The sequence below is a fragment of the Betta splendens genome, chromosome 13 (assembly GCF_900634795.4).
Source record: "Betta splendens chromosome 13, fBetSpl5.4, whole genome shotgun sequence".
Taxonomy (NCBI): Eukaryota; Metazoa; Chordata; class Actinopteri; order Anabantiformes; family Osphronemidae; genus Betta; species Betta splendens.
Window position 1 is genome coordinate 4,138,840 of NC_040893.2, and position 22,913 is coordinate 4,161,752.

The window sequence follows — 22,913 nt, forward strand, 5'->3', positions numbered from 1 at the left end:
GAACAGGCTGGAATCTTACTAGTCAGTCCTGCAATCCGGGCATCCGAACGGGCTGAGATGTGTTCTCACACCTCATGTGTATAATTTGTTATTAACAGAATTACACACCCCTCTTATCTCAGGTAACGCGCATACACATACAGTATGTCCAGACGAACACACCATAAGATTAAGTTGTCATTTGCTGAGTTATCCAAGATAGTGTTGACACTGCAGTTAATATTAATTGTCTAATAAAGCGTTCATAATTTAATTGGTCGTTGTCTGTGATTATTTGTATATGGTTTTACAGCACCGGTGAATTGAGTCAGCTATGGTACAGAGTTCATCCTTCAACCAACCTAAATACAATTGAGACTGTATTGGCTATTCCAAATTGGTTATTGGTCCCTGGAAACAGGGTGTTGCCCCGTAAATTAGGTAATTATTAATTCAATTAATAATTATTAAATCTATAATAGTAAGTGTAGTAAGTAGTAGTAGTAGTAGTAAGTAAGTGTTTCACTTACCAAAATATAGACCTTTGTCATATAGATATATATTTAAGATAATAACTAAAATTTGTCAATCTAAATTATAAACATAATTGGTATCTCCACTCAGGAGCTATATATCCAAATATTATAATTTGTGCTCCTTACATATTCCCAACATAATTGGTGCAACCCGTGTGAGGCTAATTAAATTCAGCCCTTTTTGAGACTAGATGGTGTTGCTAATTCATTTGGCACTATCGCAACCCTCACACTGCCCCAACAGGTAACAGGTGTTACTCAGTCCCTCCATCCGGGTCATCCTATGATGCATATGATCTGAACGAGCTGAGGTGTTACTTGTAAGTCCATCAATCCAGGCCATCCTCTGGTGTAATTCCGTCAGCCGAGTAACCATGGCCCCCAGCGGCATTTGTAACTCCACGGCCGGTGGACATGTCAATAAGCCGGCCGCAGATTTTCCAATCTTCCGATAAAGCAGGGCACCACCAAGACCAATCATGAGTAGCCCTGTTATCAAAGTCCAAAATATGAATATATCCTCTGCATCCTCAATGGACACAGGGTCCAGACACAGAGTCCCAGAGGGGCACAGGGGTTCTCCCGGAGATTCTTTCCTTTGTGAGAAAATTTTGTCCAATGACATGGACCTGTCTCATCAATGAGTGAATATGAATGAGGAAAATAATAGCCCGTGTCTCCTTAAAAAGCTGCATGTTTTGATATTTGAATGGTTTCTGTAGCTTAAAGTATGCGGGACTAGTTAGATGCAGACGGAAGAACTAGAACCACTAGAAAAAGCATTTCCAAAAGAAAACGCACAGTGAATGCTTCCACACTGAATATATTGCTGAAGAACTTCCGAAACTAGCTGAAACTTTAAAAACGTATCTGAAAGTAGCTTAAGCACAAAATATAGATAAATTGTCAAAATAGGTAAATAGAGCTCAAGAGCTCAAAGAATAGTTTAAAGTTGTGAAAACATTTAAAACAGCTGCAGCTTTAAATTTGGAAAAGTTGGAGCATTGGAGGAAGCATGTGCAGGTAATTGCTAAACAGTGATATAGTCTCATTAACTAATCATAATTAACTAAGCAAAAGCAGAAAATGTGCTATTTAGTGTAAAGACTTTAGTGTAAAGAGTTGGGTTGGTGCTTTTATTTTGTAAGGATATGGAGGAAGTGTGTGCCTAATTACTAAAGTCATAATAAACCAGTTGAAAGCAAGAAAATTACCATATAAAGCTGAAGATCTGAATTAGTGCTTTTATTTTGAAAAGTGTGTGTGGTTAATTGCTAAAGTGTAAAACAGTGTGAATGACTAGTCACAGATATATGTCTGTATGTATCTGAAGGAAATCAATGTAGTTATATTAAGAACTGAATGCATAAACATGCCTCCAATAGGAATGAAAAGTAGATCTCCTACTCCCAAGTCAGGGACTCATACCATTGAGCCTCAGAATGAGTGGTCGATGAGGAAAAGGCTGAAGCAGTTGACAGATTTTCTATTAAAGCTAATGATTTTGAACATTAGTTCAATGATTTAAAACAGTGTCAGTAACTATCCAGTCAAAAGCAGAAAACATGCTAATAAACTATTGAATTGCTTTTATTGTGAAAACATTTTGAGGAAAGGAGTGTGGGTTTTTATTATACTGTAAAATATTTGAATTAACCATTTGTAATTATTTAGTTGAAACATTACTGAAACTGAGTTGATTATATAGCTGATCAGATCTGCAAAGAAAAAGTTGCAGAGCTGAATGTGCACAAATAAAACAAAAGCAGTTTGATTTCAATAAAACAACATTTCACACATGACTATAGTCCTGTAAGACCTTCTTCTAAATTTTGTTGAAAGACTTGTTCAGTCAGGTTTCAAACCAGGAGTTCCTGCATCAGAGTAATACTCCTTAGTCACTCAGCCACAACAGCTGCTTAAAGTACTGCTCAGTATACAGTACATACTAATGAAAATCTATAATATAGATTACTAATATAGCAATACATTAAGCATACAACACAATTTATTTGGCAAATACAAATATTTATATTATAATGTGATTGCATAAACATAACTCAGACGGGGATTAAACCCAGATCCCCCACTCCAGAGTCAAGAAGGTCCGCCATTTAAGCTACAGGATACAGTATAATAGCAGAAAGACCATGTAGCTGAGGAGCTTCCTCAAGATGGAAAGAAACACATACTAATTTCAACACATTTATTTTATTGAACAAAGACTTGAATGTTGCAACAGTCTAAAAGGTGTAAACCTAAGACACATGTGAACATTTTAATACAGAACCATGCATCAGTCATTGCAATTATCACTCCTTCTTACACCAGCTTCTGTTAGGGTAGAAATACTCATTATTAGTGGCTAATAATGCCTCCAGCATTCACTGTTATGTTGTTGTAATCTTTATTATTATTATTATCTTTAGTTGTTCCGTACGTTTTTCCGCATCTAACTTCGCTCGCATCGTTCGAGCTACAGAAACCATTCCGTTATCAAAATAATCTCATTCATATGTTTCATATTTTTCAAGTTATTAAGCTTTTTTCAACTTTTTTTGTCCCATTAAAATGAACGGAAAAGTGTTTCAATGCATTGTGGGTAATGCACCATAACAGAACGTGGTGTTAATAGGAGTGACCCTTGGATTAGGCTCTTTATGTTTAAATAAAATATTTTTTTGTTTATTTTATTTTTAATTAAATTGTTTATTAATCACAGAATGATGTTCTGCTTTGTGCTTCTGCTTATCTAGTAGAAAAAGCATTATTTTGTATTAAACTATGCACATTAGGCTCAGGTTAACAACTTAGTAGACTACAGCAATATTCAAACGAAGTAATGTAAGAGTCCCTCTTGACAGGCAAGAAGCAGGGCCAATTAACCAAATGTCCAATTAAATCCTGCACTCATCTATAGGTGACGTCATTCATGTCTCAGTTGCTCAGATTAGACTGTGCAGGCAAAGTGACATACAACAATAACATCTCCTTGATGAGTTGTAGTTGTAGAAAGCAAGCCACATTTGTTTTTCACACACCCAACAAGTCACTGCTCGTTGATGGTCACTCCCACACACAATCCTCTCACTCACGGTGTACCACACAAAAAAGAACAAAAACAAAAAGAACACATTACAACCATAAATGAACAAGATGCTAAATTAATTTCACCAAAGTTATACAATTTTCAAATCCTAACTTTAACTATAAGACTACAAACACAAAAAAGGTTGTTTTACCCAGAAGCCTTAGCTCTCAGGGCGTGACTAACTGCTGTGAGCCACTGCAATATGTTAAAATTTAAATTACAATGATTGATGCATGATTTTGTATTAAAATATTCTCATTTGCTTTAGGTTCAGCGTTTTGGAACTGTTGCAACTCTTAAGTCTTTGTTTAATAAAATAAACATGGTAAAATGACTAAGGATTTCTTTTCATCTGAAGGAAACTCTTCAGTCATGTCGCAGCTGTTAGGTCCTGTAGCTCAACTCTGGAGTGGATGATCTGTGTTCGATTCCTGTCTGAGGCATCTTTATTCAATCACATTATTGTATAAATATTTGTATTTCCCAGATAAAGTGAGTTATATGCTTAATGTCTCACTATTATTATAAAAATTATTTTTTAATCACAGAATGATGTTCTGCTTTGTCCTTCTGCTTATATAGTAGAAAAAGCATTATTGCAATTTTTTGTATTAAACTATGCACATTTGGCTTGGGGTAACACTTTACTAGACTACAGCAACATTAAAAAAAAAAGTAAGAGTCGCTCTTGACAGACAAAAAGCAGGGCCAAATGACTGACTGTCCAGTTAATTCCTGTACTTATTTGCAGGTGAAATCGTTCATGTCAAAATCACTCAGATTAGACTGTACAGGCAAAAAGACACACAACAAATGCATCTCTTTGTGAGCTCCCTTTGTAGAAAGCAAGGCACATTCGTTTTTCACACACAAAACAAAACACTGGTCGTTGATGGTCACTTCCACACACAATCCCCTCACTCACGGTGCCACACAAAAAAGAACAAAAACAATAAGAACACATTACAACCATAAATGAACAAAATTCTAAATTAATTTCACCAAAGTTATACAATTTTTTGAATCGTAACTTTAACTATAAGACTACAAACACAAGAACGGTTGTTTTACCAATAAGCCTTAGCGGCAGGACTAAATGCTGTAAGCCACTACAATATAAAGTAAAATTAAAAAAATTAAATTAAAATTGAAATTGCAATGATTGATGCATGATTTTGTATTAAAACATTCTCATTTGTTTTAGGTTTAGTGTTTTGAGACTATTGCAACTTTCAAGTCTTTGTTTAATAAAATAAACATTTTAAAATGACTGAGGATTTCTTTCCATCATGAGGTAACTCTTCAGCCAAGTCATGTTGCAGTTGCTATATCCCGTAGTTCAATGGTTTGTGTGCTTGACTGTGGAGTGGGGGATCTCGGTTCGATTCCGGTCTGAGGTATGTTTATGCATCACATTATTGTGTAAATATTTGTATTTCCCAGATAAAGTGAGTTATATGCTTAATGTCTGACTATATTAGTAATCTATATCATAAATGAAGAACTTTTAGGAAGTTTTATTTTTTTGAGTAGGATCTATACAGCCACTCTAATTATTTTTCTTCCGCACGTTTTTCTCATCTAACTAGTCCCGCATACTTTCAGCTACAGAAACGATTCCACTATCAAAATGTTCAGCTTTTTAAGAAGTGTGCTATTACTTTTCTTATTCATAGATTTTATATTTTTCAAGTTATTAAGCTTTTTTCAACTTTTTTTCCCCATTGAAATGAATGGAAACAACTTTTGAAATTTGCTTCAGCTTTGTCTACTTTCAGATTTAACTACTTTCGCATACTTTAAGCTACAGACACCATTTGAACTACAAAATAATCTTCAACTATTAATCTTCCAGAAATCTTTTAAATATCTTTTATAGTTTCTGATTTATAGCAGTTTAAATAGTGTAGTGTAGTGTAGTAAAAAGTGTCCTCTAGACGGGGAGCCGGGCAGGAGAGTCGAGGTGGCCGGTGACGAAGGAGGCAGCGCCACTATTGTGGCGTGAGGCACCGAGGGCGAGGCCACCAGTCAGGCAGACGAGACGAGCGTAGGACCATGCCAGGCCAACGAGATGACAGAACTTGAGGAGCTAGAACCAGAGACAGACACGATAGATGAGCCAGAGACGAGGACAGAGGGGGAGCCGGAGCCAAAAATGAGAGCAGGAAAGGCGCTGGAGCCAAAGACGAAGTCAGACATGAAGCTGGAACCAGAGACGAAACCCGACGTGGAGCCGGAACCAGAGACGAAACCAGACAAGAAACCCAAGCCAGAAATAATGACAAACCCAGACATGCGGGCGGAATGGACGTGGTCGGTGCCGGACCCCCAGGAACTGAGGCAGACATGGTCAGTTCCGGACCGCCAGTAGCTGAGGCAATCTTGGTCAGTGCCGGCCCGCCGTCCACCTGCATACAGTGAAGCAGAGGACACAGAAACCACGAATGGTACAGTCACCTTCCGACCACCAGAGACTGGAATCGGTGTGGCTTCCCTTGGACCAAAAGGGACGGGAGTAGACGTGCTCTTGTGAGCACCACTGGCAGACATGGTTGGTGCCGGACCGCCAGTAGCTGAGGTAAACTTGGTCAGTGCCGGCCCGCCGTCCACCTGCATACAGTGAAGCAAAGGACACAGAAACCACGAATGGTACAGTCACCTCCCGACCACCAAAAACTGGAATCGGTGTGGCTTCCCTTGGACCGCCAGGGACGGGAGTAGACGTGCTCATCTGAGCACCACGGGCTGTACAGGCCTTTCAGTTCCTCTCAGATCTGGCATCCCTCATTGAGAGCCAGTCGGGAGGTCGGTGGTGGAGTCAGGACACAGGGGGGAACGAACTTCATGGAAACCCTTTCACTGCACAGAGGGATTATTGCAGAGTCCAATTGAGACCACTCTCCAGTAGATGGAGCCAGAGCGCGGCCTAGAGATTGCTAAAAGGCCGGGGCTGAAGCTCTAGCAGGGGAAAGAGGCGAAGCAGGAGCAGAAATATGAGCAGGACCATGAGAAAAAATAGAAACCAAAGACTGACTTTTTTTCTGTCCAGCAGTTTAACAAGCAGCATATATTACGCTGAATGCCATATTGTGATGGACAGGTTTGTGATGGACAAGTTTCTGCTTTGGGGTGTGTGCGGGAGGGGGGCGGTGCAACCAGCTGCTGAAACCAAGCAAATATGTTAAGTAAACAATCGGTGCAAAATAATTAAGCAGGGATGTACCTTAGGCTAAGACATTCATAACTAAACAACTGTTGTACTGTGGTTTACATTGGAGATTGATACTAAAACTAATAATAGTGTTAAGGTATGTGCACATACTTATACAAACATATACATATCATATACATACACATATGCATTGTTATACATATCCCATACTACTTAATAATAGTCATGACATACAACACCATCTCCATATTCACACATTATGGATATTGGTAGTGATAAGTATCAATAATACTTAAAGTTGGGTTTGGAAAGCCTGTTTATCAGCTCAGGTGTTGAGTGTCCCACTACAGGGTTAGTAAAGCTGTAGCTTAACATTGTTCACCCAAAGGGTGAGGCAGACGTTGGTGCATGAACAATGCCACTTGTGAAAGCCAGGGTGATGTGAGGAGCTCGGCCACTACGCCCATCCAGCAAGCAGAGGAAATCCTAGCAGCCAGGGAGCCAACACACCTTCAGTTCCAGGAGGGCAGGTGTTTCAACCCAAGCCGCCCACACAGAGCCTCCCAGGCACACCTGCAGCAGCCACAGAGACAGCACCCGAGGTCAGAGTGGGCCACCGTGGGTCAACGTTCGCCCCATAAGTACCAGGGGCAAACACTCCCCCCGGTGGGAGGGTCGGCCTGAAAGAGTGGAGATGCGCCCAGAGTGGGGCCCACCCCCAGTCCACCACCCCTACACGAGCGGAGCGGGGCCTACCCCATCGGCCCGACCATATCCCCTGGCACCACACCGGGCTCGCAGCACAAGGTCATACGTGAACCCATGTACTCTCAGATACATTCTCGCACCCACATCATTCGCTCGAATACTGACTTTGAGCGGGGAGCGCAGCAGGAGCTGGCGATCGGTGGAACATCAGTGAAGAGACGGGAGCTGGCACTGAACGCGGGACCGCTGTGTAGGCGGACACGGCGTGAAGAACGCACTCCAATTCCTCTCATCTCAAGCACAGCTGGTCGAAGAGGGTCCACATTCCGGGGTAATCTAACCAGCAATCCTCTTCCTCCAGGAAAGCGATTGCAACCTCTCCGGGCTCCGCTGTGCGTCCGGGTTGGCTGCTTCCCAATCCTTTGTCAGTGCCGAGAAGCAGAGGCGGAGATGTCTGGGTAAGTCGCCACAGGCAAAATCCATGGAGCCGCAAAAACTCTTTTCCCCGAACAAACAAAACTAGGTTGAAACAAAACCTGGGAGCTGGCTGGGTCCAAGTCTGTTCAGATCATACTGTCACGTGGCTGATTTCTGAGATGTCGGACCCACATGCACAGCACAGAAGGCAGACAGATAAAGATAAGGGTTTAATAAAAGCTCATGGTCAGGATACAGACGAGATTTGTTACAACGTAGCTGATTGGCAATGGGACTAGAGGAACAGGCAAAGAGGGAGTCACAGAGGAAGAGATTGACAACAGAGTACTCTGATAAGGCTACGGCACAGACAGGGATGATCCAAAACGAGTTTGGCAACAAGGAAAGATTGAACTAGGTAAAGGTGGAAACAGTTACAGGATACAACGATCTGGCAGAGGACAGGGGTGAGTACTGATGGCTAAATACTAAGACTACAGATGGAGCAGTTGATTTCAGTCGACTGTCAGTGCCCTTTCCGGTGCTGATCACACACTCATCACACCCTCATGAGACGACTGTCAGCAGCACCCTTCTTGGTCTGTCTGGGGAGGGTGTTAAAAATGTTAATGAGGCCACCCCCATTTTTAGCACCAAAGACGCAATTCCTGGGTAAAACCAAAAGGTGGAGCTTCAGTATCTGACCTGTAGAGTTATGGTCAAACACCAAGTATAGACACAGTTCTGAGAACAGGACATAGATGTGATAATGTCAGTTCTACACTGTTTGCTATGGGAGACAGACAAACAGACAGACAGACAGACAGACAATAGTCTGTCTAAAAAGTCAACTAAAAAGTTGAGAAAACTTCATGTCAGAGTTGAATGTTGAACTTACTTTTTTTAATTAAAGATAAGCATCGGCAGCTCACACTGCCATAGCTGCCAAACTAACTTCTGGAGGTTTATCAGTTACTGGCTGAATTGGACTTTACAAATGTACCTATTGAAATTCTTAAATTCTCATTCTATATATTCGGCCATATTGATTTTGATGTAGTGTGTGTCTGTCTGCATGCTCCAGGAGTCGTTTTAAATAAAAAAAGAGCATTTGAATCTTCTAATCAAGCTTAGATAAACATAACAATAGAGAGCCTCTTTTCAGACACCAACGACAATCCACAACGACCAATCCACAGCACTAGTTAGACTGGTTTCACACCACCCCTTCTCCCCAAAGCATCAGAGTCTTGCAGTGCTGTTACAGTACCTGATGTTATGTAACCAGATACATTTGTGAACTACTTAAACAGAAGATTCTTCAGAGATCCATCACTTCAAAGAGCCGAGTGGTTGAAGCGCACAACTTCCCACCTACAGTTTTTTTAAACAAAAAAAACGTTTTTTGTTAGTTGGTGGTTTAATATAAGAAACATTTATATTCTGAAGGCATAAACTTAATGCTTTCTTTTTAACGAGTTTTATTTACATATTTCATAAACATCCAGTTCATTTGACCATTTTCTAAAGCAGGTTTTCTGAAAGTTGGGTCATTGCAGCTACATTATTTTAGAGCATAAATGTTTCTCAAGGAGCTTCTACATTATTTGTCCTTCATGGAGTACATGGTCTTTACACCTTCTTACAGTCCCTTGTTTAACTGATGAGCCAGTTTTTTACAGGTGTGAAGTGAAGACTATTGTAAATATAGGATAATGCATAACTTTACTCAGACTGAAGGTTCCTGCACTTTTGGTAATGTTTCTACTTTAAGAAAAGTCTGTGAGTTAATTTGAAAATTATTTAGCCGTCACAATCAGCCGATTTTGGTGACATTTAGCCGTAAAAGGTGACTAAAATGACACAGAAATGAAAGAATATCAGCTGGCATAACTCTGGTAACACATATGTATTCAGATGTCCATTTATTACTGGATATGGTGGATGATGATGATTTCCTGCTGTACAACCAGGCCCAATGTCTTTGCCTTATCTGATTCTACTCGCCTTGTCAACAGAGAATTGGGTGTGCAGATCTGTGTAATGTGTGAAATACATCCGACATCTCAGTCCAGAAAAGTGCAGTCCTAGGAACAGCAAGAATACTGCGCAGAACCCTTAAGCTTCCTGGCCTCTGGTAGAGGACCCGAGCTTGGAAAGCGGATGAAACATCCCATAGAGGGTGAGAAGGGAGTTTTTCAGTTTATATATATATATATATATAAACAAAAAAAACTCCCTTCTCTACTATATATATATATATATATATACACACTCTATTCTCACCCTCCGCGGGTGGTCTCATCCACTTTCCAAGCTCGGGTCCTCTACCAGAGGCCAGGGAGCTTGAGGGTTCTGCGCAGTATCCTTGCTGTTCCTAGGACTGCACTTTTCTGGACTGAGATTTCGGATGTTTTTCCAGGGATCTGTCGTAGCCACTCCTCCAGTTTGGGGGTCACAGCCCCTAGTGCTCCGATCACCACAGGCACCACTGTGGCCTTCACCTTCCAAGCCTTCTCCAGTTCTTCTCTGAGCCTTTGGTATTTCTCTAGTTTCTCATGTTCCTTTTTCCTGATGTTGCCATCGCTTGGTATTGCCACATCCACCACTACGGCTTTCCTCTGCTCTTTATCCACCACCACAATGTCTGGTTGGTTCGCCATTACCATTCTGTCAGTCTGGATCTGGAAGTCCCACAGGATCTTGGCTCGCTCGTTCTCTACCACCTTGGGAGGTGTTTCCCACTTTGACCTTGGGGTTTCCAGTCCATACTCCGGGCAGATGTTCCTGTATACTATGCCAGCCACTTGGTTATGGCGTTCCATGTATGCTTTCCCTGCCAGCATCTTACACCCTGCACTTATGTGCTGGACCGTCTCAGGGGCCTCTGCACAGTCTACACCTTGAGTCTTGTCTGGTGTGGTATATCTGGGCCTCTATGGCTCTGGTGCTCAGGGCCTGCTCCTGTGCGGCCAGGATGAGTGCCCCTGTGCTGTCCTGCAGCCCGGCCCTTTCAAGCCATTGGTAGGATTTGTAGAGATCAGCCACTTCAGTTATGTTCCGGTGGTACATCCCATGTAAGGGTTTATCCTCCCATGATGGTCCCTCTTCCAGCATCTCATCCTCTGTTCTCCACTGCCTGAGACATTCACCCAGCACGTCATCTGTCAGGGCCTTATCCTTGATGTACTTATGGATCTTGGATGTTTCATCCCGGATAGTAGTTTTCACAGTCACTACTCGGCCTCCTTCCTCTGACTAGCGTATAGTCTCCGGGTGCTGAATTTGGGGTGGAACACTCCATGCATGGTGAGGAGCTTTCGTGTCTTAACATCTGTGGTCTGTATCTCTTCCTTTGGCCACCTTATTATTCCCGCAGGAAATCTCATCGCTGGCAGGACGTAGCTATTTATTGCCCGGGATATGTTCTTGCCATTGAGGTGGCTTCTTAGGACTTGCCTTACTCTTTGGACGTATTTGGCTGTTGCCGCATTCCTTGTTGCCTGTTCAAGGTTGCCGTTCGCCTGTGGTATTCCAAGTTACTTGTAATTGTCCTCAATGTCTGCTATTGTTCTTTCTGGGAGAGACCCCTTCTGTGTGGATTACCTTGCCTCTTTTTGTCACCATCCTCCCACATTTCTCGAGCCCGAATGACATCCCGACGTTCGAGCTGTAGATCCTGCTGGTGTGGATCAGTGAATCGATGTCTCGCTCATTCTTGGCGTACAGCTTGATGTCATCCATGTAGAGGAGGTGACTTATGGTGACCCTGTTCCGGAGTCGGTATATAGCCAGTCTTGTTTATTATTTGGCTGAGGGGGTTCAGACCTATGCAGATCAGCAGTGGGGACAGTGCATCTCCTTGGTATATGCCACATTTGATGGATACTTGGGCAAGTGGCTTCCCATTGGCTTCAAGGATGGTTCTCCACAACCTCATCGAGTTTGCAATGAAGGCCCTTAGAGTTCTGTTGATGTTTTACAGCTCCAAGCATTCAGTGATCCATGTGTTTGGCCTTGAGTCATAGGCTTTCTTGTAGTCGATCCAGGCTGTGCATAGGTTGGTGTGTCGCACTCTGCAGTCTTGGGCGACTGTTCTGTCTACCAGGAGTTGGTGTTTGGCTCCTCTGGTATCCTTACCAATGCCTTTCTGTGCCTTGCTCATGTATTGACCCATGTGCCCACTTATCTTAGCTGAGATGATGCCTGAGGGATCCTTCATTATCAGGATCATTTGCCCTTGGGTTAGCCATTCAGGGTGGGTCCCATACCTTAGCAGTTGGTTCATTTGTGCTGCCAGGCGCTCATTGATTGCAGTGAGCTTCTTTAGCCAGTAGGCATGGATCATGTCAGGCCACCTCTTTGTTGGATGTCTGCACCTGTGATAGTCACTGGATTCTGTTCAGGGAGGTTGCTGTGGTGTGCTCTGCTGTTATTACCCTGCCTTTGAGAGTACACTTTCGCAGGTTGTGTTGCGAACAGCCGGTTTATTCGTCTGGCTTCGTTGTCTCTGGTGTATCTCTTTAGGCGGCTGGCCAAGGCTTGTAGCCTTTGCTTGACAGTTTCGAGTGTTTCAGTTATGGGCATCTGGCTGTACCTCTTGGGCATCGGTCTTTTCATTGCACCTCTCTGCGCCTCTGTTATTTGGCTCACTTCCCCTCCGAGCTGCCTTGATTTTTGCCTCCAACCTTTGTTTCCATGGTGGGTATTGTTTCTCATGGCTCCCATGGTTGCTCTTATAGCCAAGCAGCTCTAGGATCACTGATGCTGAAGCGTATATCAGCTCATTGGTTTCTGTGATTGTTGTGGTAGGGATTGCTCTCAATGCTGCATTCACATCTTCCATGAGACTTTCTGATGGTACTTCACTTAGCCGTTGTAGTGGGCTTCGGGGTTGTCTGTTCAATCTCGCCATGATCTTATCTTTCAGGTCAGTCGCTGCCTCGCTCAGCGTATCTGTGCTCATTGGGGCTTCGTACCCAATTTCCGGTTGGGGAGATAGTGAAACCTCCCCTCTGACCTGGCGCCCTGGCTCCCCCTTGCCGTAGGATTTGTGTTGTATCTCGTCAATCTCAAGTTGTGATAGCAGTTGCCGTTTGTGTGTTGGAACACTGAGTTACTAGTTGCTTCGCCGTCAGCCTTGAATGTGGGTTTCTCCATTCCCATTCACCGCACATTCTTTGCATGTAACCCCTCTGACTAGGGTTACTTGAGTAGTAGCATTCCAACAGAGCCTTGTTCTCGCATCTTAGCCATTTCTTTCTTGTTCCAGTAGCCCACTTCCCATCGAGGTGCTCTGGTTCCCCAACACCTGACGCAGACCTTGTTAGACCGGGCGACGTCTGAGCCGGTATCTCATGTGGTTCATTGTCTCTCATCATTATGAGGTAGGCAGTAGCCTGAAGGGTTTGCCGCTCCATCTGTAGATTTTTGATTTTGTGTCCATGGAATATGTAAACTATCTTTTGGTTTTATAGCTTATTGTGACATTAAGGCATCCTAGGTACAGATGTTTTCCTCCTGAGCTGTTGAGAGGAAGGTTGGATGGTTGGGTCAAGTGTTCTTTCGGGGTTAAGTGTGTGGTATGTATCTTCATTTACAGTATGATGGTGACCTCCGCTCCTGTGTCAATCTTAAAGTCTTTGGGAGTAGAGTCTACATTTAGCTGCACAGTCCATGCTTGACTTTTACATTTGCATCACACACCAAACCCAGGAAATATACAGTCTGCTTACCATCTTTTACTTCGTTCACTGACCTTAGGGATGTGGCATACTCTGGCCTTGTAAATTTTTTTTGCTTTGTTGCCCATGGCATAAATCAGGCAGCTTACCTGCACTTGGATGTCATCTTTGTGGTGTTTTGTTGCTAGCCTATAGCACTTCCAGTCGGGCCAGTCGGCCGTTTTATCGAAGGAAAATTTTGCTGGTGGATTAAACTTCGCCATGTTACGTTACTTGTCCTCATTCCCGCACTTGTGACACCATGTAGAATGAATGAGTGGTCTTAGAACACAACTTTATTCAGTATCCACAGCACTTCCCTGTACAGAGGCAGCCATTAAAAGTGTCTACCCCCACCGTGTTTAGGATCCGAATCTGCTGTGTCAGCGCCCAGTTTGCACTGCGGGAAGAGTGTGTTACGTCCTTTTGGCCTGTAGGTGGCAATTGACTCCCACTTTTGGACCTAAAACATCGTAGTTGATTATGTCATATAGCCTCTTGTAGAACAACCAATGATCAGGTCTTGGGTGGCCTAGTGGTTAAGATGCATGGCTGCAAAACTTTTTGTGTGGGGTTGGAGGCTGAGTGGAAGCAGTTTTTTTAATTTTAATTATTGGAAAAACAGCATCTCATCATCATCATGTGATCACGAGATGACAACGTTGTATTACTTACTGCATGGATCGCCAAGACCATGAACCGTTGGTCGTGTTATAGTATTTAGTATAGCTACAGTGGCAGCGGTTCAAAGTGACTAGGGTTTTTACTGCAGTACTGCCGCGTCGCCACGGTGCAGCGAGTGCGTCGCTGACTAAAGATTTTTAATCCTGCAGCCGGCTGGAAAAAATCAGGACGCTAGTCTTGTTTTAACCACCAGGTGGCGCAGCGTTGATTAGAAGCCTCCAAAGCACTACAGCGTAACTGAGGTCCGACTGTTCATTTCTACCTGTAACACACATATATTACACCAGACCTATTTTACTATTAAGTTTTTACTATTAAGTATCTGTTGTGTGCTAAAACATGGGGAGTGTGAAGGGCAACAACTTGTTGATGGCTTAGTTATTTTCTGTTCACTGCAAAGTTATAATTGTTCTGTGTGGTTTAAAACAGGCAGCGCCACAGCAGCAACACGTTCTTGTTTTTATTCTCCTCAGCTTATTCGTGTCTTTAAATAGAAGGCATCTCTTAAAAATATGTACACACCCACCGCTCTAACATCCGATACAACACATTGACTTCACATAATACTATGATTATGCGTCGCAGTTTAATTAATATAATTTGAATGCGCAAGTAAAGACGTAGAGCGCAGTCCATCTGCGACTACAGCCGCTTATTTAGGTTTTAAACTTCCACAACTTGTTAATGAATGTTTTCCAATAGTCGTAGATTTTACGTAAATAACCGTAATAATCATAGGAATTTGTTTTACAGCAGTTGTCGATCGTAATTTTGACAGGACGCCAGAAATCAGCAGATCTACAGCGACGCATTACAGCCACATGTTTGTTCCTACGCGTTTACTCTGTGTCTGCAGAACTGCAGTTTGACTTGTTTTGACTGTGCGTTTCATTGTAACTGAGTGGCTGAGATCACTTATTTGACCCGTGTACGTTTCAACATTTTCATTTCCCATCCGTCCATCCAGCCACTTTCACCTGCGTTTTTGTTTCTCTTTCGTTGAGCTGCAAACGGATTTTAATCAAAGCACCGCCTTACAAACCAATAAAACAGGCAAAAATATTTGTTTTTTACAAAAAGACACGGAATTGGAGGTAATATGTTTTTATTGTTTAGAGACAAACGGAAAACACAAAAAGTCGTTCTCTCGTTACCTCTGCTTATAATTTGGTGGAGACATCAATCTCTTACACAAACACGTGACGTGTTTCGGAGTCATGTGTCCAGACAGAGAGTGACCAATACACAAATGTATGGATGTGCAAATGCAGGCTACGAGAGGAACGGGGGAGTGGCGCACTAAATGTAGCGAGAATTTGTTTTGACTGTGCGTGTCATTGTAACTGAATGAGTGGCTGATGTGACTTATTCGGCCCGTGTATGTTTCAAAACTTTGATTTCACATCCGTCTATCTATCCTGAATAAAAGCACCGCATTACAAACCAATAAACCGAACAAAAATATTTTTAACAAAAACACACGGACTTGAATTTAAAGCTGTTTTTTCGTTTAGAGAAAAACGAAAAACAAAAAACATCTGCTTTTAATTTTTAATCGAAGCTCATCCGTGGACGGGTCGCGGGGCAGCAGTCGTAGCAGAGAGCTCCCGACTGCCACTCAATGAAACACGAGATCGAATGATATGTGATGTGTTTCGTACTCAGATGACTTGAATCTGAGTTCGACCAAGCTTTTGCTTGTCTCATGTTTGCTCACAGTCGCAAAGGCAAACTTCTCATCCCTCCCCTCCCCCGTAGAGCCGCATAGACATGCTAATGTGTTGCTACTACTCGATCAGCAGGTGAGAAATACTTCAGCTCCGGGACAAAGCTCTGTGGGAGACTGGGCAGCATCGGGCGGCGTGATCAGCTGCAGGTCTAGGACTCATTAATGCAGCAAGTAGTTTGTTCTACATACGTTTACTCTGCAAAAATAAACACATGTATTTATCGTAGCTTTTTGATCTAAGTTATTTGTAGCACTTCGACATTCGTCTAAAATATGCAGTGCATTTTAAAATGAAAATACTATTATTATTATTTATTACCTTTATTGTAAGCACAGTATTAATTGCACAATTTGGACTGACGAAGATTTGCGCTTCTTTCATAATAATCATGGATAATCAAGGAAGAAACTGCAGTTCATAGATGTTATTCAGGGACGGTTTGTAAAGATTCAGTGTGGTTTTCAACTGAACTGTCAGCCAAGGCACGTGCATTATCAAATGAATGCGCCTGTCAGCGGGGAAGACATCAACTCTATTCAGTCGCTCTTCAGTCGCTGCTGCCGTCTCCTCCCCAGTTCACACAGCTTAACACTAGTACTACTGGGTTTTCTAAATATACCAGTTCCTACTACAAGGTGTTCCTACGAAGTTAACCAGCTGTTTATTTCGTTATTACTGCTTTCACCTGTACCACATAAAGTCATTGCAGAGCTACAGCCATGTTCCCACAAAGTTAACCAGCTGTTTATTTCGTTATTCCCTCTTTCATGTCCGTCTGGTGAATGAAAGTGGGCGTGGCCATCCACGTCCCAGAGCGGTGACACTGGGGGAAGGGGAACGCTCATCAACACGCAGGACAAAGATCTGCGTTTCTCTGCTGCTACAGCCTCGGCTGCGTTGGGTTGTTAGTGTCCCTTTCACCTGTACCATATGAAATGTGTTCCTACGAAGTTGCTCAGCCACTTTCAGAATCAGAATCTTTTTTATTCCCCATGCAGGTTTGAACAGGGCAAACATTATTTTTATTTACAAAATTTAATACGTTTACAGATTGACCGGTGATGCCGCACGGGTTGCTCTCAGTTAAAACAGCTGTTTGAAGCAGGGAAAAGCGAGTTAGCTGTCCTTGTCGATGCCTTGACAATGTTTTATCATCGGTTAGATCTCTGAGCCCCGACTTTTATATCTTCTTTGGATTAAAAAACAAATGTTGAATGTTCTCAAATAATATAATATTGCCGCCCTCCGCGGCTCCCAGTGTTTGTTTTTTTCATTGAAAACGTGGGTGTTACCGGTGGCCGACCCCTGGTCTAGATCATCCTTATTCACTTTTTTAAATTGTAGTAGTGTAACCTTAGTTAGTATTCCTTTTTATTTTTTTTATTTTATGTTTGGGAAACGTGACATTTCAGCTACTGTGATTTTATTTGTCATCAACATTAGTTCCTACCTGTCCTTGTTGACGGGGGACAGGAAAAAGATGACGCGCGTTGGATAAGAGCGGCGTAAAGAAAAAAGTGTACATGTGCCGTACTGTCTTGCCGTGTGGTGCATTAAAGAAGCATTCCACGTAAAGAAAATTGCCCGTACCAACAGCGAGAAATCAGGGTTTCAGTAGCTTGTCTGCCATAAATCGAACGCTGCACGCGGGAGGGCGCACCGTTCAGCTTCTTATTTTCGGTTTTAAACTGCCATAATTTGCCATAATTTACTTACGTTCATAACTTCATACTATAACGCGACCAGCGGTTCATGGTCTTGGCGATCCATGCACTAAGTAATACAACGTTGTCATCTCGTGATCACATGATGATGATGAGACGCTGTTTTTCCAATAATTAAAATAAAAAAACTGCTTCCACTCAGACTCAAACCCCGGACAATAAAAAAACGTTGTGGCCATGCACGTTAACCACTAGGCCACCCAAGACCTGATCATTAGGTGTTCTACAAGAGGCTATATGACGTAAGCAACTACGGTGTTTTAGGACCAAAAGTGGGAGTCAATCGCCACCTACAGGCCAGAAGGACGTAACACACTCCTCCCGCAGTACAAACCCGGCACTGACGCGGCAGATTTGAAACCCAAACACGGTGGGGGTAGACACCTTTACCGGCTGCCTCTGTATGAACGTAAGTAAGTTATGGCAATTTATGGCAGTTTAAAACCGAAAATAAGAAGCTGAACGGTACGCCCTCCCGCGTGCAGCGTTCGATTTGTGGCAGACAAGCTACTGTAACCCTGATTTCTCACTGTTGGTACGGGCTACAATTTTCTTTACGTGGTATTCTACTTTAATGCACCACACGACAAGACAGTACGGCACATGTACACTTTTTTCTTTACGCTGCTCTTACCCAACGCGCGTCACCTTTTTCCTGTCCTCTGTCAACAAGGGCAGATAGGAACTAATGTGAAATTACAAATAAAATCACAGTAGCTGAAATGCCACGTTTCCCAAACATAAAATAAACAAATAAAAAGGAATACTAACTAAGGTTACACTACTACAATTTAAAAAAGTGAATAAGGATGATCTAGACCAGAGGTCGGCCACTGGTAACACCCACGTTTTAAATGAAAAAACAAACACTGGGAGACGCGGAGGGCGGCAATATTATATTTTTTGAGAACATTCAACATTTGTTTTTTTATCCAAAGAAGACATAAAATTCAGGGCTCAGAGGTTTTACATTTTATATTTTATTGACAGAAGATCGTAGCAATTAACAGCATACCTATTCAGCCCTCGTTCATTTTTATATGGAATACGAGCAACGATCAAACATAAGCGTCATATTATGCCTTGTAAAACTATAAAAACTATTATATCATTTACAGACGATAAAACATTGTCAAGGCATCGACAAGGACAGCTAACTTGCTTTTCCCTTTTTCAAACAGCTGCTGTCACTGAGAGCAACCTGTGCAGCATTACCGGTCAATCTGGAAACGCATTCATTGGTTTGGACGCTTTAAGGTGTGTGAACTGGGGAGGAGACAGCAGCAGCGACTGAAAAGCAACTGAATAGAGTTGATGTCTTCCCCGCTGACAGGCGCATTCATTTGATAATGCACTTACCTTGGCTGGCAGTTCAGTTGAAAAACACACAACACACTGAATCTTTATCAAACCGCACTTTGCACTTGATTATGATTATGAACTTCAGTTTCTTCCTTGATTATCCATGATTATTATGGAAGAAGTGCAAATCATTGCCAGTCCAAATTGTGCAATTAATACTGTGTTTACAATAAAGGTAATAAATAATAATAATAGTATTTTCATTTTAAAATGCACTGCATATTTTAAATGAATGTCGAAGTGCTACAAATAAATTAGATCAGAAAGCTACGATAAATACATACGTTTACTGTTGCAGAGTAAACATATAGAACAAACTACTTGCTACATTAATGAGTCTTACACCTGCAGCCTCACGCCGCCCGATGATGCCCAGTCTCCCACGGAGCTTTGTCCCGGAGCTGAAGTATTTCTCACCTGCTGATCGAGTAGTAGCGACACATTAGCATGTCTATGCGCCTCTATGAAGTAGGGGAGGGATGTGAAGTTTGCCTTTGCGACTGTGAGCAAACATGAGACAAACAAAAGCTTGGTCAAACTCAGATGCAAGTCATCTGAATACGAAACACATCACATATCATTCGATCTCGTGTTTCATTCAAGCGGCAGTCTGGATCTCTCTGCTAGGACTGCTGCCCCGCGACCCATGTATGGATGAGCTTCGATTAAAAATTAAAAGCAGAGGTTTTTTGTTTTTCGTTTTTCTCTAAACAAAAAAACTGTTTTAAATCCAATTCCGTGTGTTTTTGTTAAAATTATTTTTGCACAGTTTGTTGGTTTGTAAAACGGTGCTTTTATTCAAATCTGTTTGCCGCCCATAGCAAGAGACTCTGTCTCTGTCTCTAAACAATAAAAACATATTAACTCCAATTCCGTGTCTTTTTGTAAAAAACAAATATTTTTGCCTGGTTTATTGGTTTGTAAGGCGGTGCTTTGATTAAAATCTGTTTGCTGCTCATCACAAGAGAAACGAAAACGCCGGTGAAAGTGGCTGGAGGGACGGATGGGAAATGAAAATGTTGAAATGTACATGGGCGGAATAAGTGATCTCAGCCACCCAGTTATAATGACACGCACAGTCAAAACAAGTCAAACTGCAGTTCTGCAGACACAGAGTAAACACGTAGGAACAAACATGTTGCTGTAATGCGTCGCTGTTGACCTGCAGATTTCTGGCGTCCTGTCAAAATTACGATTGACAACTGCTGTAAAACAGAATTATGTGAAGCCAAAATGTTATATCAGATGTTAGAGTGGTGGGTGTGTACATATTCCTAAGAGACGCCTTCTATTTAAAGACACGAAAAAGCTGAGGAAAATGAAAACAAGAACGTTTTGCTGCTGTGGCACTGCCTGTTTTAAACCACACAGAACAATTATAACTTTGCAGTGAACAGAAAATAACTAAGCCATCAACAAGTTGTTGCCCTTCATACTCCCCACGTTTGAGCACACAACAGCTACTTAATAGTAAAAACTTAATAGTAAAATAGGTCTGGTGTAATATATGTGTGTTACAGGTAGAAATGAACACTCGGACCTCAGTTACGCTGTAGTGCTTTGGAGGCTTCTAATCAACGCTGCGCCACCTGGTGGTTAAAACAAGACTAGCGTCCTGATTTTTTTCAGCTGGCTGCAGGGTTAAAAATCTTTAGTGAGCGACGCACTCGCTGCACCGTGGCAACGCGTCGGTACTGCAGTAAAAACACTAGTCACTTTGAACCGCTACCACTGTATCAGTCCACCTGCCGTTTCTGAGCTGCACATGTGGGTCCACCATATTAACCACCCTGACAGAAAAATCTGGCCAAGAATGGGCTCAGCCAGCATAAAGGACTTCCGTGCTGTGCTCCAGGCATGGCGCTGCAGGAGCTAGCTTGCTGCGCCATTCGTCAGGAGAACGCAATGGTTGAATTGAGCAGGCTGGTCAAGCGTCTGCTCTGGAAGCAACAGTGGTTTATCCCTTAGTCCACATATACGCCACCTATAGAGAGGCCACACACTGTTCGCCTCTCCACAGATTGGGCCCTAACAGCTTTGGCTCCTCCCTAGCCCAGATTTCTGCCTAAGAACCAATGCAGTTGGGCCAAGCTCATTTGTCTGATGCTGAGAAGACACAACACGTGCAGGGATTATGTTTGTACTGTGGCCGGCCAGAGCACTACGCTGCAAGCTGTCGACTAAAAGGCCAGGCCTCTGTCCGCTCTCTACCCACAGTTCAGAATCAGAAATAGCTTATTGGCAGGTCCTGTTGAGTGCACTTTACAGAACTAGGAACTTGTCTTGGTGTTGGCACACCCAGGCAGCCATCTGCAGCGCCACATCCCCGCTGACAGTTGCAGTACAAAACAATACAAAAAAAAAAAATAAAAAACACACACATAGTGACACAAAGTACAAGTGGAAACCTTGCTGTATTTTTTTCTTCAATTGGACTGGAGTGGAGTCCAGACTGTTCCAGCTAATGTTTCCCGTCATATGCTGAGCCTGCCTCCACCGACTCGTTGGCAACTACTGTATGATGGTGCTATTACCCTAAGACCCGGTTTAGTTCCTCCAAAGAGCAGACTTCATCAACTTGATCAAGATGCAAGATGGATTTGGATCTTCACCAAACTCAATCTCCGCAATACCTACCACCTGATGCAGATCTGTGAGGGTGACAAGTGGACGGCCGCCTTCAATACCCCGAAAGTCCATTACGAGTACTTGGTGATGCTGTTCGGATTAACCAATGCTTCAGCGGTGTTTCAAACCCTTGTGAACGATGTGTTTGGTCCTATGATAAATTACTTTGTTTTCATCTACCTGGATATCCTTGTGTTTTCTCGGACAGAGGAAGAACATCACAGCCATGTCCTACAGGTTCTGAAGTGACTACGGGAACACTGATTATATGTCAAGACAGAGAAGTGCGAGTTCCCACATGTTCCTACTGTCTTTCTTAGACTTCATTGTCTCCCAGGGGCAAATATGGTTGGACCTGGTTAAAATCTAGGAAATAAAGGAATCACCCTTACCCCAAGGTCACACCAATGTGAAGCACTTTCTCGGATTTGTTAACTTCTACCAAAGGTTTATCCAGCATTTTAGTCATATTACCTCACCTTTCCATGCTCTCACTTGAGTTTCACTTCAGCACTTGTCCTGCACATGCCTAATCCAACTCTCCCCTTCATCGTGGAGGTGGACGCCAGCACCGGAGTCGTTGTGTTTCTCTCGCAACGGGACCTGAAGGACAGCAAGACTCATGGCTACGCCTATGTGTCTCACAAGTTGTCATCAGCTAAAAAAGACTTATGATATCAGTAACGGCGAGGTGATCGCCATCAAGGAGGCATTGGCTGGAGGGGTCGGACCAGCCTTTCTTGGTATTCACTGACCTCAAGAACCTAGAGTAGCTCAGGACAGCCGGCTCGCTGGTCCTTGTTTTTTAGTAGATTTAATTTTCATGTCTCCTATCGTCTAGGATACAAGAACGGCAAACCAGACGCCCTGTCACGGATTCACCATTTGCATGAGGATCCTGAGGCCCCTGCCTTCATCCTTCCTGCTGGATGTTTGGTCGAAGCAGTCTCCTGGTCCATTGAGAAGTTCAAGACGCCACCCAGGGCCTGCCGACTCTCCCGGCCTGACCTCCTGAAAGTTTATTTGTTCCCCCAGGGTCAGAGGGAAGGTCATTCACTGGGCCTACACCTCGTTGGTCAGTATAGACAAACTGTATGTTAACGGAGAGCTCTATTGGGACCGGTAGCAACTCCATGGCTGTACTGTAGGAGGTGGTGTT

General features: G+C 42.9%; 1 long non-coding RNA gene across 2 annotated transcripts; it reads right to left on the reverse strand.

The window, feature by feature from the left end:
* Positions 1 to 5,154: 5,154 nt before the first annotated feature.
* On the reverse strand, positions 5,155 to 8,103 carry LOC129605076 (uncharacterized). 2 transcript variants are annotated; one of them, XR_008696565.1, is made up of 3 exons: positions 7,652 to 8,103; positions 5,894 to 6,465; positions 5,155 to 5,695 (listed from the first exon to the last, which is right to left on the reverse strand). It is a non-coding gene; the product is annotated as an uncharacterized LOC129605076 (long non-coding RNA). The 2 variants fall into 2 exon arrangements; XR_008696564.1 differs by having other exon boundaries at positions 5,894 to 7,351.
* Positions 8,104 to 22,913: the final 14,810 nt, after the last annotated feature.